This window comes from Lygodium microphyllum, chromosome 24 (genome assembly GCF_053477565.2).
Source record: "Lygodium microphyllum isolate KBCC chromosome 24, Lygodium_microphyllum_v1.1.10, whole genome shotgun sequence".
Lineage (NCBI taxonomy): Eukaryota > Viridiplantae > Streptophyta > Polypodiopsida > Schizaeales > Lygodiaceae > Lygodium > Lygodium microphyllum.
In genome coordinates this window covers 46,988,783-47,003,826 of record NC_141158.1, presented here as the reverse complement: position 1 = coordinate 47,003,826, position 15,044 = coordinate 46,988,783, and the positions used below count along the sequence as shown (strand labels likewise).

General features: G+C 42.6%; 2 pseudogenes; both read right to left on the bottom strand.

The window, feature by feature from the left end:
• Positions 1–4,507: 4,507 nt before the first annotated feature.
• On the bottom strand, positions 4,508–5,603 carry LOC148015045 (haloacid dehalogenase-like hydrolase domain-containing protein Sgpp pseudogene; annotated as a pseudogene).
• A 7,516-nt stretch (positions 5,604–13,119) lies between these two features.
• On the bottom strand, positions 13,120–14,218 carry LOC148015044 (haloacid dehalogenase-like hydrolase domain-containing protein Sgpp pseudogene; annotated as a pseudogene).
• Positions 14,219–15,044: the final 826 nt, after the last annotated feature.

The window sequence follows — 15,044 nt, the reverse complement described above, 5'->3', positions numbered from 1 at the left end:
CAATCCCTGCAGGGACATCGAATCTGCCAGCTTTAGGAGTGCCTTTGCCCATTTTTAATGGGTTAGCCAATGAAGATGCGACGTTTCACATTTGTGAATTCCAAATATTAATGTTTAATTATCGCATCCAAGATGAGGGACATCTTATGATGTTCTTTAACATGACATTAAAAGGAAGGGCTGCAGTATGGTATCATAGCATAGAGACTGGAACCATAACCACAAATGTCCAATTTTACGTAATTTTTCGAGGAGAGTATGCCCCTAAAAGAGGTGGCCAATACTAGTTTCGTGTTTTGAATGTAACACGCCAAGACTCCCATGAGAATGTGAAAGCCTATGCCAAGAAGCTTAAGGAAGTGTTTTGTAAGTTAAAAACTTACATTCCTATTCCGTCAGCTACCCAATTGCAATACTTCTTGCATGGATTGGATTTCAATATTCAGGTACAATTGAGCAGTGTGGCTTTGGCTGATATAGACACTCCCATTGCATGGGCAGGAGTAGAGTCACGATTATGGCCTACTCCTCTCGAATAAATCTTAATGCGGGTTTAGTACTTGGAGGCAATGTACCATTGATGAATGGAAGTCAAGGGATGCCTATGAATAACCCTAATGGGAGAGGAAGCATGGTTCAAAATGTACCTTTGTTGCCAGCTCCTCCTAGTGTGGCTATGCCTATGGCTAGTCAATTGGCTCCACCAAATGTTGGAGGCCAAGTTTCGAACCCTAATGTTGTTCCTGTGAGTCAACAACCAATGCCCAATCAAATTGTTAGGCCAATGGAACGACGGATAGACGATCAAGGCTATGAGTCGAGTGCCTCTAATGTCCTTGGTGAAGTTAAGGATATGATGAAGCATTATACTGACATGATTTCTGAACAATATCGGCAAATAGCTGTTGACGTCAATTTCTTGAAAAAGCAGCAGAATCTGATAGGGAGTCAATGCCCTGAAGAGGGTGACCCCTCAAGATTCAGCTGTAAGTGGTGTGGTGGACAACATTTCCCTAGAAACTATCCAAATGTTAAATGTGATATTTGTGGGAAGTTGGGCCACCTACGAGCCATGACAAGAGGCCAAAAGGCTAAAGAGGTTGATAAAAATAATGCAAAACCGATTGAGGGAAATCTAAGCAAGGGGATAAGGGGATGCAAGTCCTGAATCCTAGCGTGGAAGGTGGACCTCTAAGGCCTGTTGATAGAAAACGCGATCCTAAGAAGGATGAGGAAGTGCCAAGAAAGAAGGCAAGAGCTAAAAAAGAAGCACCAAAGCCGGTCCCGAGACCAAAGGAAAGGATGGTGTGGCGAGAAAAGAGAGCTTTGGGTACCTATCATGATTTTGATTTAGCAAGTTCTCTTTGCAAAGTCAAACCAGATGTAAACCTCTTACAGTTGATTAAATTATCTCCAAGAGTACGCAAGGAATTTACAAAGATCCTGCGTATTGGGTATATTGTAGAACCTTTGGGCATAGCACGAGTAGGGGAAGATTGGTTTGATCATGCTAAAAAGAATTTCCCTAGGGTTCCAGCATACATGGATGGAATATTAGTAGAGCATGCTATTGTAGACACTCGGTCCTCCATCAATATCATGAGTTCAGAGTTGATGGAGAGGTTGAGTCTAGGCATTCAAAAAGATAGCTCCACCCTTCTTAGAATGGCTGATGATAGTCTAAGGCAACCAAAAGATTGCATTACTAAAGTTCACGTTATAGTTGCAAGTGTAGAATGCTTCTTAGACTTTAGGGTAATAAGGTTTGCAGGACGTCCTAGCTATCGATTCTTGCTAGGCAGGCCTTGGATCTTATGAACAGACTGTCAAGGCGATATACCCGCCGGTCGAGCGATTCTAGGTAGGGGTGCTAATAGAGTAATAGTCGATGCTTACCCTGAGTCTCCTTAGAGTGAGAGAGCTTCTTTATCCTCTACTGAATTAGAAACAGTAGATGATCCATCTGGTAGTGAGACATTTCTAATGATGAATCTAAAGAGGGGTCCACTATAGAGGATATTTATCAGATAACTCTAAATGAGCCGATAGAGCCACAAGATAGGATAAGAGATGCGGATGTGATTGAGTTGGACCTTGGCATGCTGAATGATTCGCCGCCAATTAAATTAGGTTCCATGCTCAGTTCAACAGAAAGGGAGGACTATGTGTCCTTGATTCAAGAATTCTGCGACATCTTTGATTGGAGTTATGACAGGTTGAGAGGCATTCCTCCCAGCCTGGCTGTTTCATACTATTCCTGTATAAGAAGGCAGTCGTCTTGTGCGTCAGAAAGTAAGGCGTATGCCTTTTGAATTGAGGGATGGGTTGTTTGAGGAGTTGCAGAAGTTATGAAAAGCTGGTTTAATCTTCCCTGTACAGCACACAGAATGGTGTTCACCAGTTGTTATCAGGAAGAAGGAAAACAACCAGATCCGACTGTGTGTACATTTTAGAGAGCTGAATAAGCAAACCGTTAAGGATCACTAATAAGTAGTGTCTCCAAAGCTGGAGAGCATGGATGAAAGCTAACAACTCTAGATCGTGGGTAGCATAGTTTCTTTCATGGCTCTTCAGTTTCCTTGAAGAGTATGCTACAGGATGACCTTCTTGCATAAGCACATATCCTAAGGCAAGTGTGCTAATATCGGTTATCACTTCAAAATCCTTACTAAGATCCAGAAGTTTCAGGATGGGTGCTAATACCAAGCTTTGCTTTAGTTTATCAAAGCTCAATTGTTCAATATGTGACCATACAATTGATACTTGCTTCTTCAGTAGATCGGTCAGCGGTGCTGCAATCAAAGCATAGTTTTTGATAAAGACCCTATACCATCCTATCAATCCAAGAAAACTATGTATTTCTTTGATAGTTGTTGGTGTTGGCCTCTCCAGAATGTCTTTGACCTTGGCAAGATCTGCTGAAATACCTTTTGCTAATATTATTAATCCAGATATTCAATCTCTCCCTTGAAAAATGCACACTTCTTCTTCTTGGCATAAAGCTTGTGTGCCCTCATTATTTCAAGGACAATGCGAAGCTGGGGTTCATAATCTTCTTCCTGTTTGGATAAACTAGGGTACCGTCAAAGAAGACGAGTACGAAGTCATCAAGATAGGGCCTAAAGATATCCTGCATTAACTTGTTGAAGGTAGCAGGAGCATTTGTCAGTCCGAATGACATGACCAGGAACTCAAAGTGTCCACATCTTGTACTCAATGCTGTCTTTGGGATATCTTCTTCCTTGATCCTTATCTGATAATATCCAGACCTAAGATCAATCTTGGAGAAGATCTTCGCACCTTGAAGATGGTCAAGAAGTTCATCTATTCTTGGAATGGGGTATTTGTTCTTAATGGTTGATTGATTCAACCCTCTGTAGTCAATGCATAATTGAAGTGTTCCATCTTTCTTCTTCTAGAACAGCACTGGAGCTCCCCATGGCGAACTACTAGGACGAATGTAGCCTTGGTGTAACAGTTGCTTGAGTTGCTCCTTTAGCTCAATCACTTCCAGGATGGACATCCTATATGGTCTCTTTGCAATTGGTGCAGCTCCTGGCACTAGCTTGATTTCGTGATTGACTTCCCTTTGAGAGGGAAGTTCTGTCAGCTCTTCAGGAAATACATCTGCATATTCCTTTAGCCATAAAGGTTCTTTTCTAGACTCCCGATTCTGATCTAGCTTATTTAGCTTAATCAAATAAACAGGTAGTCCCTTTCTAACTCCTTTTATTATCCGAGATGCTTTGGCCAGTTGAATTTTTGGCATACCAGCCTCTCCTTGAGTTGTGACCAATTCCCCTTCAGAATTTTGAAAGGAAACTTGGCCCTTTCCACAGTGAATGTGGGCATGATTAGGATTAAGCCAATCCATTCCAAGCAAACACTCGTGGATACCTAGGTTCATAACCCTGAATCTGACCGAAGTCGACTTTCCACCCAGTAGGAATTTCACCTTAGCAGTTTGCCTAGTACAAGTGACCTCACGACCATTTTCTAATTCCACAATCAAGGTAGGTGTATCATTTGTGGCTATTCCTAATCTTTTCGCACAAACTGGTGAAATGAAGGAATAGGTACTGCCACAATCAATCAAGATTTTGAATCTTTTACCTTGATAATCCAATGGAGTTTGAATCACCGAGAACAGGCTATTCGGGCCTTTCTTGTGAAGAGCGGCATGAACCATTGCCCTCTCAATGTCTGCTTCCATGGATAGGTCTTCTTCATCACACAGCTTCTTGTTGGCAACACGGGAGGTTCTTCCTCTGTCCATGACGACGGCTCCTTGGCCACGGACGGTTCCCTGGAATGGTCCTTAACGTTGTCGAAGGGTTTTCGAAAGCAAAGTCGCGTCTTCAGAAGACCTTGATATATATCAAGATGGAAGATCAAACAAATAAATAATCCAATGTCAGAGATGGTTCTTATAAGGATCACTTAGTCAAGTAGGTGAAGGGTCTTTTTAGGAAGCTCTAAATCAAAAAGAGTTTGAGAACAGTTGAAGTTATGATTTCCCTTGCAACAAGTCCCATAATTTTGGCTCTTTAAAATTGTTGATAACAAACAATGCTCCAGTTTTGAGCAATGACTCTTCAGGATTCCTCGTTGCTACACCAACAGCTGCCATGTCAGCTGATACAGCAGTCTTCAGACCAGTTGGAGAGTCCTCAAACACTAATGCTTGGTCAGGTGAGAGACTGAAATGCCCCAGAGCCTTCAGATAGGGATCTGGAAAGGCTTTGCTCTTTCACATTCACTTCCTACCACAAGAATCTCAAAGAAATTTGTGAGGTCAAGCAACGAGATCATTAACTCAGCATTTTCACAAGGTGCATTTGTAACAGCAGCGCGTTGGAGACCATTCTGTTTTATCCATTCACAGAGTCCTTCCAGACCTTCTACAGGCTTAAGTAGCTTCCTTGCAAGACTGCGAAAACGAGCTTCTTTTTTTTTCATGAATTTGGCACATTTCTCATTATCCCAGACAGGGAATAAATGTTTAATCACCTCAACATCATCTCTTCCTGTTATATGGTTGATGTAAAATTCTTTGCTTATCGGTTTTCCTCCCTGGAAGCTCACCTCTTGCAGGAGTTCAGCAAAAGCTGCTGTAAAAGACGGAGGTAACTCCCTGATCGAATGCTGCGATGCTTTTCCTTCCGCTTGCGTCCACTTTTAGCGCTTGGATTCCTCCAAACGTTGTTGAAGATGGTAATTTCAGAAGTTATACACATGTCACATCATCTCCCTAGAATCCACAGTCAGAAACTGCGCTCGTAAGCTCATGAATTCTTCTTCTTAATGAACGAGCATGTGGCATGAGACTGCTAGATGGCATGTGTCAATCACCGCAATTTGCATCAAAGAGAAATCTGCCTCAAAGCACAATCTACTTCAGAGCATCTGTTCCTCTGCGACCATGATCCTCTTTTTTTTCCTTCTGATTCCCCTCACTTCATGTTGAACTCAGAGTCGTTACAGCAACCTGCGTGCCCATATACTCTCTCACACACATGATCAAATTTTAGGCTATTTAATATCCTCTCTGTCCTGTCATCATGCTGGGCCTCACCATCGGCGATCTCATCCCCAAACTCCATTCACGGCTACATCAACTCTACGGCTATATCAGCAACAATTTTGCCATCACCTTCTCTCACCTAGCTGATTTCAGTCTTGTCAGCACCACCGAGTTGAGCTCTGTCGGAGCTCCAGAAGCGCAACGTGAAGTTGATTGCCGTGTCCCATGATTCTGTGCCGTCTCAGAAGTCTTGGTTCTAGGACCTTGAGGAATACAATTCTGTCTCTGTCTCAACGTTCAAAAAAAACTTCCCCCCTTTCCGGATTTCCCTCCAATCATTTGTGGTACCTTTTTCCATAATCAATCCTAAAAAAAGACCACCTTTGTTTTTATCATACTCTATATAGAGAGTATTCACCACAAAGAGTTTTAACCAAGTTCAATTTTTACTACAATACTCTCCATGTGGTGTATTGCACACAAATGAAAAGGAATAGGCTTAATGTTGTTCCCACTTGCCAAGCCAAAATCCTAGTAAGTCCACCATAGTGCCATATACCCTCGTCATGGACGCAAATAGCTGAATTCTCTTGTCAACATAGCCAAGGATAAGGAAACTCCAAAAAATACTCATTACATTATGGTATGCAGTCAAACATGTGCTGAACATCAAGCAAGCTCCCACATTTGGCATATTTATCCTCCAATGTACTTCGATTTGCATCTCTTGGAAATAGTTTAGTACTTCCTCACAAAACCCATAATCGGCATATCTTAAAATATCAAAAAAAAATCCCTGTTCTTCTCTGTCTTCAGCATAGAATGAAAGAGCAAACATAACAACTAAGTATGTACAAAGTATCAAATCACACGCACAACTTTTGGGTGGTTTTCACACCTCGAATGCGCAGCAATACGACATCCACCCCCTCTAATCCTGCGCATCCTCCGGATGGGCCAACTACCCATGATCATTATCATCAAGATCCACAAACAAATCAATCTCTTCGTTATGCATTTCCGGTAGATCAACAAGATTATCAGCCATATCATCTGTCTCTTCCATTGGAGTTTCTTGTCGTTGCTCTTCTCTTGAAAATTCTTCCAATGCATAATCCTCATCATCTCTTTTCTTGAAAATCTTGATTCTTTTTCCAGCAATAGGCACTCTAAGCACTGTTCCATCCAATTCTGTCAGCTCATATGTTGCATTATCAAAGACATGTCTGACTATGTATGGCCCAAACCATCTTTTCACCATCTTTCGAAGTGCAGTATGCTGATTTTCAAGGCTGCTATCAAAGACCAATACCCAATCTCCCTCTTCTATTGCTCTTGGTCGCAAGCGATGCCTGCTGTCAAACCTGTCCTTATTTCTCAGTCTAGCAACCTTCAACCTGTCAATAGCTAGCTGAATATCCTCAGGTCTCCTCTCCAACTGTCGAATCCGAAGAGCTAAGAGCTCCTCTCTCGTCAAATCCTCCTGCCAAGGTAAAACTGACCAAGTCAAAGCACAAGTCTCAATCGGCATAACAGGTTTCTGACCATACATCAACTCTGCAGGCATATATCCTGTGGTAACACTATGAGTCGTACGATCAGCCCACAAAGCAAATGGTAGAAGTCTTGGCCATTCTCCAATCCGTCCTCTGCATGCTTTGGCTAATGCTTTCACTATTGGCGGATGCCCTCTTTCACTCTTCCCATTTCCCTCTGGATTGTATGCTGTGGTTAGAGCCAATTTGATTCCTAGCTGAGAGAAAAACTCCCTAGCTTCATCTGCATCCAATTCACCACGATCCGTAGTGATCTTACCCACACAACCATACCTGCAGAAAATTTCCTCCAATAAGAACTTACACACTGCACTAGTGGTCTTCGTTCTCAAAGATCTGCCCTCAACATGATTGGTAAGATCCTCTCTAGCCAAAACAATGTACCTCATCTGCCATAGACCCATAGGCATGGTAACCAAATCAACTACCCACTTATAATGAATACATAGCGGATAGGTTGGATGAAGCTCATCTCTATGACGCACTACTGAATACATCTGGCAGTCTCTGCAAGTCTCAACCAAGTGAGAAACATCTCTATACATGCCTTTCCACCAATATTTCTCCTTGATTTTCTCATAAGTAGCCCATACTCCTCTATGACCAGCCCAAGGACTCTCATGAAACTCCCTCATCACCTGTAACTGTGTCTCTCTATCGCAGACAACCCGCAAAGGTAATCTGCCTCTTTTCTTCGGATGTTTCCAAAGAAATCCGTCCTTGAGAAAATAACCATAGGCTTTCCTTCTGATCTTCTTGAACTCTTCATCTGTCCATTCATCTCTTTTGCTTAGTGTACTAAGGTACCTGCCAATCTGCAACCAATCTCCTACATAGAGCTCTTCTGTGAAAGCCACAATATCATAAACATGACAAACATGATCAACCATAGTGGCTGAAAGTTCTGCATCATCCTCTTCTGCAAGTAGAGTCTCCTCATCATCATATCTGGCTCTAGACAACATATCTGCCACTGGATTATCCTTCCCTGCTATGTGTTTAAATTCTGGATTTAATGACTTGATGTATGCAATCCATCTCAACATAGCTATATCCGGAGTAGAGCAACTCGTAATCATACCAATCAATGGCAAGCAATCTGTCTCTACCACAACTGAAGCTCCAATAAAGTACTCCTTGTCACATTTGAGAGCCGTGACAATCCCCAAGAACTCCCTCTTGATTTGCGGATATCTCCTCTGTCTCTCGTTTAGGACTTTCGCCCCAAACCGAATAGCATACCTATTTCCATTTGCATCATCTTGACCCACAGCCCAACCTATGCCAATTGGACTAGTGTCAACTGTCAATACAATAGGCCTATCACAATTATAATCCGCTTTCCTGAGAGTAGGAGCATTCTGCAATAACTTCTTCAATTTCCGCATGGCTCTAGTGTGGCTCTCATCCCAATAAAATTTCTGCCCCTTTCGAAGCAGCTGATACAAACAATCTGCAATGTGTGCAAAATGAGGTATCCAAATCATATAAAACACACAAGCACCAATGAATCTCCGTACCTCAGAAGTGGTAGAACAATACTCTGCAATCTTGCCTATAGCATTCACCTTATCAGGTGAGGGTTTCCTGCCATAATATCCACACATATGCCCAACAATGACAACCTCATTTACTCCAAAAACAGATTTTTGCCCTGAAAGTGTCAAGTTCACTTCTTCTAACCTGGCCAAAATCTTCTCACATGCTGAAATATGATCAGCCACAAAGTACCTGCATCCCTGCTCATTTAGGTTCTCATTCTTCTCTTCTTCTGCACACCCCTTAATGGGCACATCATCCAAGAAAGGCATAGTAAGCTGAGGTATGTAATCACGAAGGACCTTATGCATGGCATTCATCATATGCGCAACATAATTAGTGGCACCTTGAGGCAAGGTACACGTCCTGACAAGCCCAATAGGAGTTCTCATGGTGGTTATGTCCCTGCTTTCCAAAGCCAGCTGAAACTGATCATAACCTGAATACAAATCACCCAAAGAATAGATGGCACGTCCAGCAAATGCCTCTGCAAACTCATCCACAACTGGACCTATACCAACATTCCTGATAGTAACTCTGTTCACTGGCTGCATGTCCTGAATAAATCGAAGAGTACCATTCTTCTTTGGAACTGTAAACCACCTATTTGAGTATGGTGCAGATGAAGGCTCAAGGATTCCCATCCTGATTTTCTCATTCAATAAATCAATCAGCTTTGGCAAGTGTGCTTTAGGCACTGGAATAGGTCGGAGATTCCATGGAATATGAGGAATAGTAAAAATAACCATAGGAGCAACAATATCAGGATTCACACATCCAATCTCATGTGGGACAAAAGCAAATCCCCTTCCATGACGCTCAAGCATCTCCTGAAAGCATTGCTTCTCCATGGGTAACAAGAAATCACCATTTCCAATTTTCTATTCAGCAAGTGTCTCTGCTAAAAATTTATGACCAATATGCTCCGGATTCCTCAAAATTTGCTGTTTAGCAGCCCTCTCTATTTGTTGATCACTGTCAGGTGGAAGCGGTAGAGCAACCGGCTTCACCTTCTTATCCACAGTTTTGTACTTCGTGTCAACCCTGGCTTCATTATGCTCTTCTGCATTACATAAACCTTGCTGTAAATCAGCAATTCTGCACTCCAATGGCTGAATATTCTCAGCCCTCTGCTCTATGGACTGCATAGGAACAGCCCCAAACTCTGAATGATGAAATATTTCAGCAGTAAACTCTGTTGGCTGAAATTTTTCAGCCCTCTGTCTCTCTGAAAGCTGATCATAACCAGCTGGAAACTCTGTTTGCTGAATTTCTTTAGCACTCAACACTCTTTGCTGAGTTTCCTCAGCCTCTGACTCAATCTGTGACACAAAATCTGCAATTTCATGAAACATGTCCAGGGACTGCACTAATACATTACCATGACAATTCAGCATATCAGTTTTCAGCATATCTCCCATCTCTGACATCGTATCTGCACAAATCACACTGTCATACATACCATCTATGTGCTCATCATCCTCCAAAATTCCTGCATTTTTCAAATTTTTCTCCTTCCTGCATATATACTACCTGGCAGCTCTAGACAATCTAGAAGTCTTCTGATAGCTCATTGAACTGTTTGCTGAAATTCCCAACATAACCGGAGGAGAAAACACTGCTGCTGCCAGGAGGCGAGAACTCCAATCTCCTCTCCTCTGTACGACCGTCATCTTGCGAAACGGCGGTACCTAATGAAAACCCGAATCCCTCACAGTGGGCAAGGGTGCATCTCTGAGAGTATCCCTGTTTCTAACATGGTTCACACATACAGTCATAAACTGAACTGCTCTCATACCATCTTTACTGCGAATCCGTGCATAAGCAGATCCATCATCCATGACCTTTGTCTCCATGCGCATCTCTGTAATGAATGGCTGTCCAAGAATTATGGGATACGAGCATGAATCCTGCACAAAGAAATGAAAATCCTCCTCTACATCACCAATAGAAACCCTGACACTAGGGCAAGCAGCATATAAATCACCTGCAGTGTTATTGGCGGCTCTCATACGCCACCCATGCTCTACATCCATAGGCCATCTATTACTCTCATAAACTCCACGTACTATGAGATTAATCTCTGAACCATGATCAACCAATGCAACATAAGGCACCTGTTTCTCTCCAATCTTTACCATCGTCTCTGTAGTTGCCCTAGCCCAATGGCTCCGCGAGAAGTGACTACGTGGTATCAAAACAGGCTCATCAATTTCAGCATAATGCATAGGCTGAACCCTCTTTTCTACCTGCGGCAAAACAGAAGCATTATCAACCATAACCTCATCATCATCATCATCCAACTCTCCAATCAAAACTCCCTGTGTATCAGTGGTAGCCAATGCATGTCTTTTCCTCTTCAGGACCTCCTGAAACTGATCCTAAAACTCTCTTTTTGAGATGCCCAAAACCTCAGAAATAGTGAAAGTCACCTCACTGCCAAGTATCTTATCATTAAAGATTTTCTTCATGTCTGTAGATGTCTCAATATCGGACATCAATCTGAATCCTGGCTGCTTTCTCTCTCTAGGCTCTTGCCTCTTTTCCCTCTTTTGAGCATCCTCCATCTGTCGATCTGGCCCTGGTCTTGAAGATGGTCCTGTAGTAGGTGGAGTAACAAACTCACCCCCTCTAGTCTTCTTAGCTGCACTTGGATTGTCTTCATCCCTCTTACGCTTCTCCTCAACAAATACATCTGCACCATGAGATTTAGCCAAATAAGCATAAATAGAATACCTGTCAACAGGCGAGTCCCATCCTGTCTCTGATCTGATGCTAGAGCCTGCGCTAGTCAAAACAGTTTGCTGAATTTTCCCCTTGTTTGCAGTCTCCATAGCATAAGTCCATAGTGCGGACTGAGTCTCCGATCCCTTCTCAATCTGTACTCCATATGCAGAAGCATCACCTCTAGCCGTCACATAAGAAGTACGCGCAGCCATGTCCTCCATTTACTTCTTCATTCCACCTTTACCAAAGTTGGTAGCAAGTGGAGCTCCTGTCTCAGTCAACCAAATCTTACCATCTTTCCCCCAATATACCAAATTCTGCCTCCTTGCATCCTGAAAAGAGTCACAATCCCTGCAATTCTGATGCTCCGTACTATCACACCAAATACATCTCCGATCTCTCCTAGGAGCACTAGGAGCACTCCTAGGTGCAGTAGGAGCACTGGAAAAAGTAGTAGGCACAGTCGAAGCAAACTGCTCCTTCAACTTACCCACCAACTCCGCTTTGACTGACTCAAGTGTCAAATCTGTGATACCTTTGATTATGTCATCAAGAGAAGTAGGCACCGATGGAGCGGATGGTTTTGGAGCAGAAGGTGTAGGCATCGGTCGTGGAACAGAAGGAATAGGTGGAGTAGAAACAGTAGGCACTAGCATAGGCCAAGAAACCGGCTGAGGAGGAGAAGAAATAACAGGGATAGAAGTAGGCATAGGAGCAGATGATAGTGTAGGTGTCATGGAACCATTCTGTAGGCGAGTCTTCCATATCCTCCTCTTGGTCAAAGTCGAGACGGCATCCTGAGCATCCTGCCAATCAGTTTTAAGACCCATAGGCTTCGTACGATCTTCAAGAAGCTCACCCAATTCTTCTTGAAGAGCAGGATCTGCAGCTTGCAAGAAAAGCTCAACTTTTTCAACATCCAATGCTCTTTGTTCAATGGCATCAAGCTGACTATACCTCTCTTCGAATTCTCGAATCAACTCCGAAGCAGCAAGACCTTTGTTTGGCATGTAGACCCACTCTCGGAATGACCGCCGAGTAGCCATACCAAAGTCCTCAAGGAAATATTCTTCTTTCAAGGCTTTCTTAAAATCTTGCCAATGTGTATTTTGAATAAATAAATCAGTCACCTTTGTCCTCAAAGCAGGTGTGACAAGACGAAGGAAGTACTTACTCATAAGTCCAGCAAGAACTCCAAAAAACCCCATCTTGATCTCATATGTCTTCAAATATGCTGACACATTACGCCCGTCAAATAGCTTCTTCTCACTCTCAACTGCTTCAATAGCCTTAGTCGCGCTATTTGCATTCTCCTGCTCCGAATAGAGTTGCCTTTGCTGAGACAACTGCTGTTGATGCAATTGTTGTTGCTGCTGCATATACATTTGTGTTTGCTAATTTTGGAGCTGCATATACATGGACACATTCTGCAAAATCTGTTTTAGATCCTCCGTTGAAGTACTTGACGCAGCAGTCATTGATGGAGCTGAAGTAGACGCAGCTGGAGTTGTAGAAGAAGCTGAAATAGAGGCTGAAGAATCTCCCATCCTGAAATTTCTGCGACGCTTTCACGTCGAGTTCACCAAGATGTCGAAGGGTTTTCGAAAGCAAAGTCGCGTCTTCAGAAGACCTTGATATATATCAAGATGGAAGATCAAACAAATAAATAATCCAATGTCAGAGATGGTTCTTATAAGGGTCACTTAGTCAAGTAGGTGACTAAGGGTCTTTTTAGGAAGCTCTAAATCAAAAAGAGTTTGAGAACAGTTGAAGTTATGATTTCCCTTGCAACAAGTCCCATAATTTTGGCTCTTTAAAATTGTTGATAACAAACAATGCTCCAGTTTTGAGCAATGACTCTTCAGGATTCCTCGTTGCTACACCAACAGCTGCCATGTCAGCTGATACAGCAGTCTTCAGACCAGTTGGAGAGTCCTCAAACACTAATGCTTGGTCAGGTGCGAGACTGAAATGCCCCAGAGCCTTCAGATAGGGATCTGGAAAGGCTTTGCTCTTTCACATTCACTTCCTACCACAAGAATCTCAAAGAAATTTGTGAGGTCAAGCAACGAGATCATTAACTTAGCATTTTCACGAGGTGCATTTGTAACAGCAGCGCGTTGGAGACCATTCTGTTTTATCCATTCACAGAGTCCTTCCAGACCTTCTACAGGCTTAAGTAGCTTCCTTGCAAGACTGCGAAAACGAGCTTCTTTTTTTTTCATGAATTTGGCACATTTCTCATTATCCCAGACAGGGAATAAATGTTTAATCACCTCAACATCATCTCTTCCTGTTATATGGTTGATGTAAAATTCTTCGCTTATCGGTTTTCCTCCCTGGAAGCTCACCTCTTGCAGGAGTTCAGCAAAAGCTGCTGTAAAAGACGGAGGTAACTCCCTGATCGAACGCTGCGATGCTTTTCCTCCTTCCGCTTGCGTCCACTTTTAGCGCTTGGATTCCTCCAAACGTTGTTGAAGATGGTAATTTCAGAAGTTATACACATGTCACATCATCTCCCTGGAATCCACAGTCAGAAACTGCGCTCGTAAGCTCATGAATTCTTCTTCTTAATGAACGAGCATGTGGCATGAGACTGCTAGATGGCATGTGTCAATCACCGCAATTTGCATCAAAGAGAAATCTGCCTCAAAGCACAATCTACTTCAGAGCATCTGTTCCTCTGCGACCATGATCCTCTTTTTTTTCCTTCTGATTCCCCTCACTTCATGTTGAACTCAGAGTCGTTACAGCAACCTGCGTGCGCATATACTCTCTCACACACATGATCAAATTTTAGGCTATTTAATATCCTCTCTGTCCTGTCATCATGCTGGGCCTCACCATCGGCGATCTCATCCCCAAACTCCATTCACGGCTACATCAACTCTACGGCTATATCAGCAACAATTTTGCCATCACCTTCTCTCACCTAGCTGATTTCAGTCTTGTCAGCACCACCGAGTTGAGCTCTGTCGGAGCTCCAGAAGTGCAACGTGAAGTTGATTGTCGTGTCCCATGATTCTGTGACGTCTCAGAAGTCTTGGTTCCAGGACCTTGAGGCATACAATTCTGTCTCTGTCTCAACGTTCAAAAAAAACTTCCCCCCTTTCCGGATTTCCCTCCAATCATTTGTGGTACCTTTTTCCATAATCAATCCTAAAAAAAGACCACCTTTGTTTTTAGCATACTCTATATAGAGAGTATTCACCACAAAGAGTTTTAACCAAGTTCAATTTTTACTACAATACTCTCCATGTGGTGTATTGCACACAAATGAAAAGGAATAGGCTTAATGTTGTTCCCACTTGCCAAGCCAAAATCCTAGTAAGTCCACCATAGTGCCATATACCCTCGTCATGGACGCAAATAGCTGAATTCCCTTGTCAACATAGCCAAGGATAAGGAAACTCCAAAAAATACTCATTACATTATGGTATGCAGTCAAACATGTGCTGAACATCAAGCAAGCTCCCACATTTGGCATATTTATCCTCCAATGTACTTCCATTTGCATCTCTTGGAAATAGTTTAGTACTTCCTCACAAAACCCATAATCAGCATATCTTAAAATATAAAAAAAAATCCCTGTTCTTCTCTGTCTTCAGCATAGAATGAAAGAGCAAACATAACAACTAAGTATGTACAAAGTATCAAATCACACGCACAACTTTTGGGTGGTTTTCACACCTCGAATG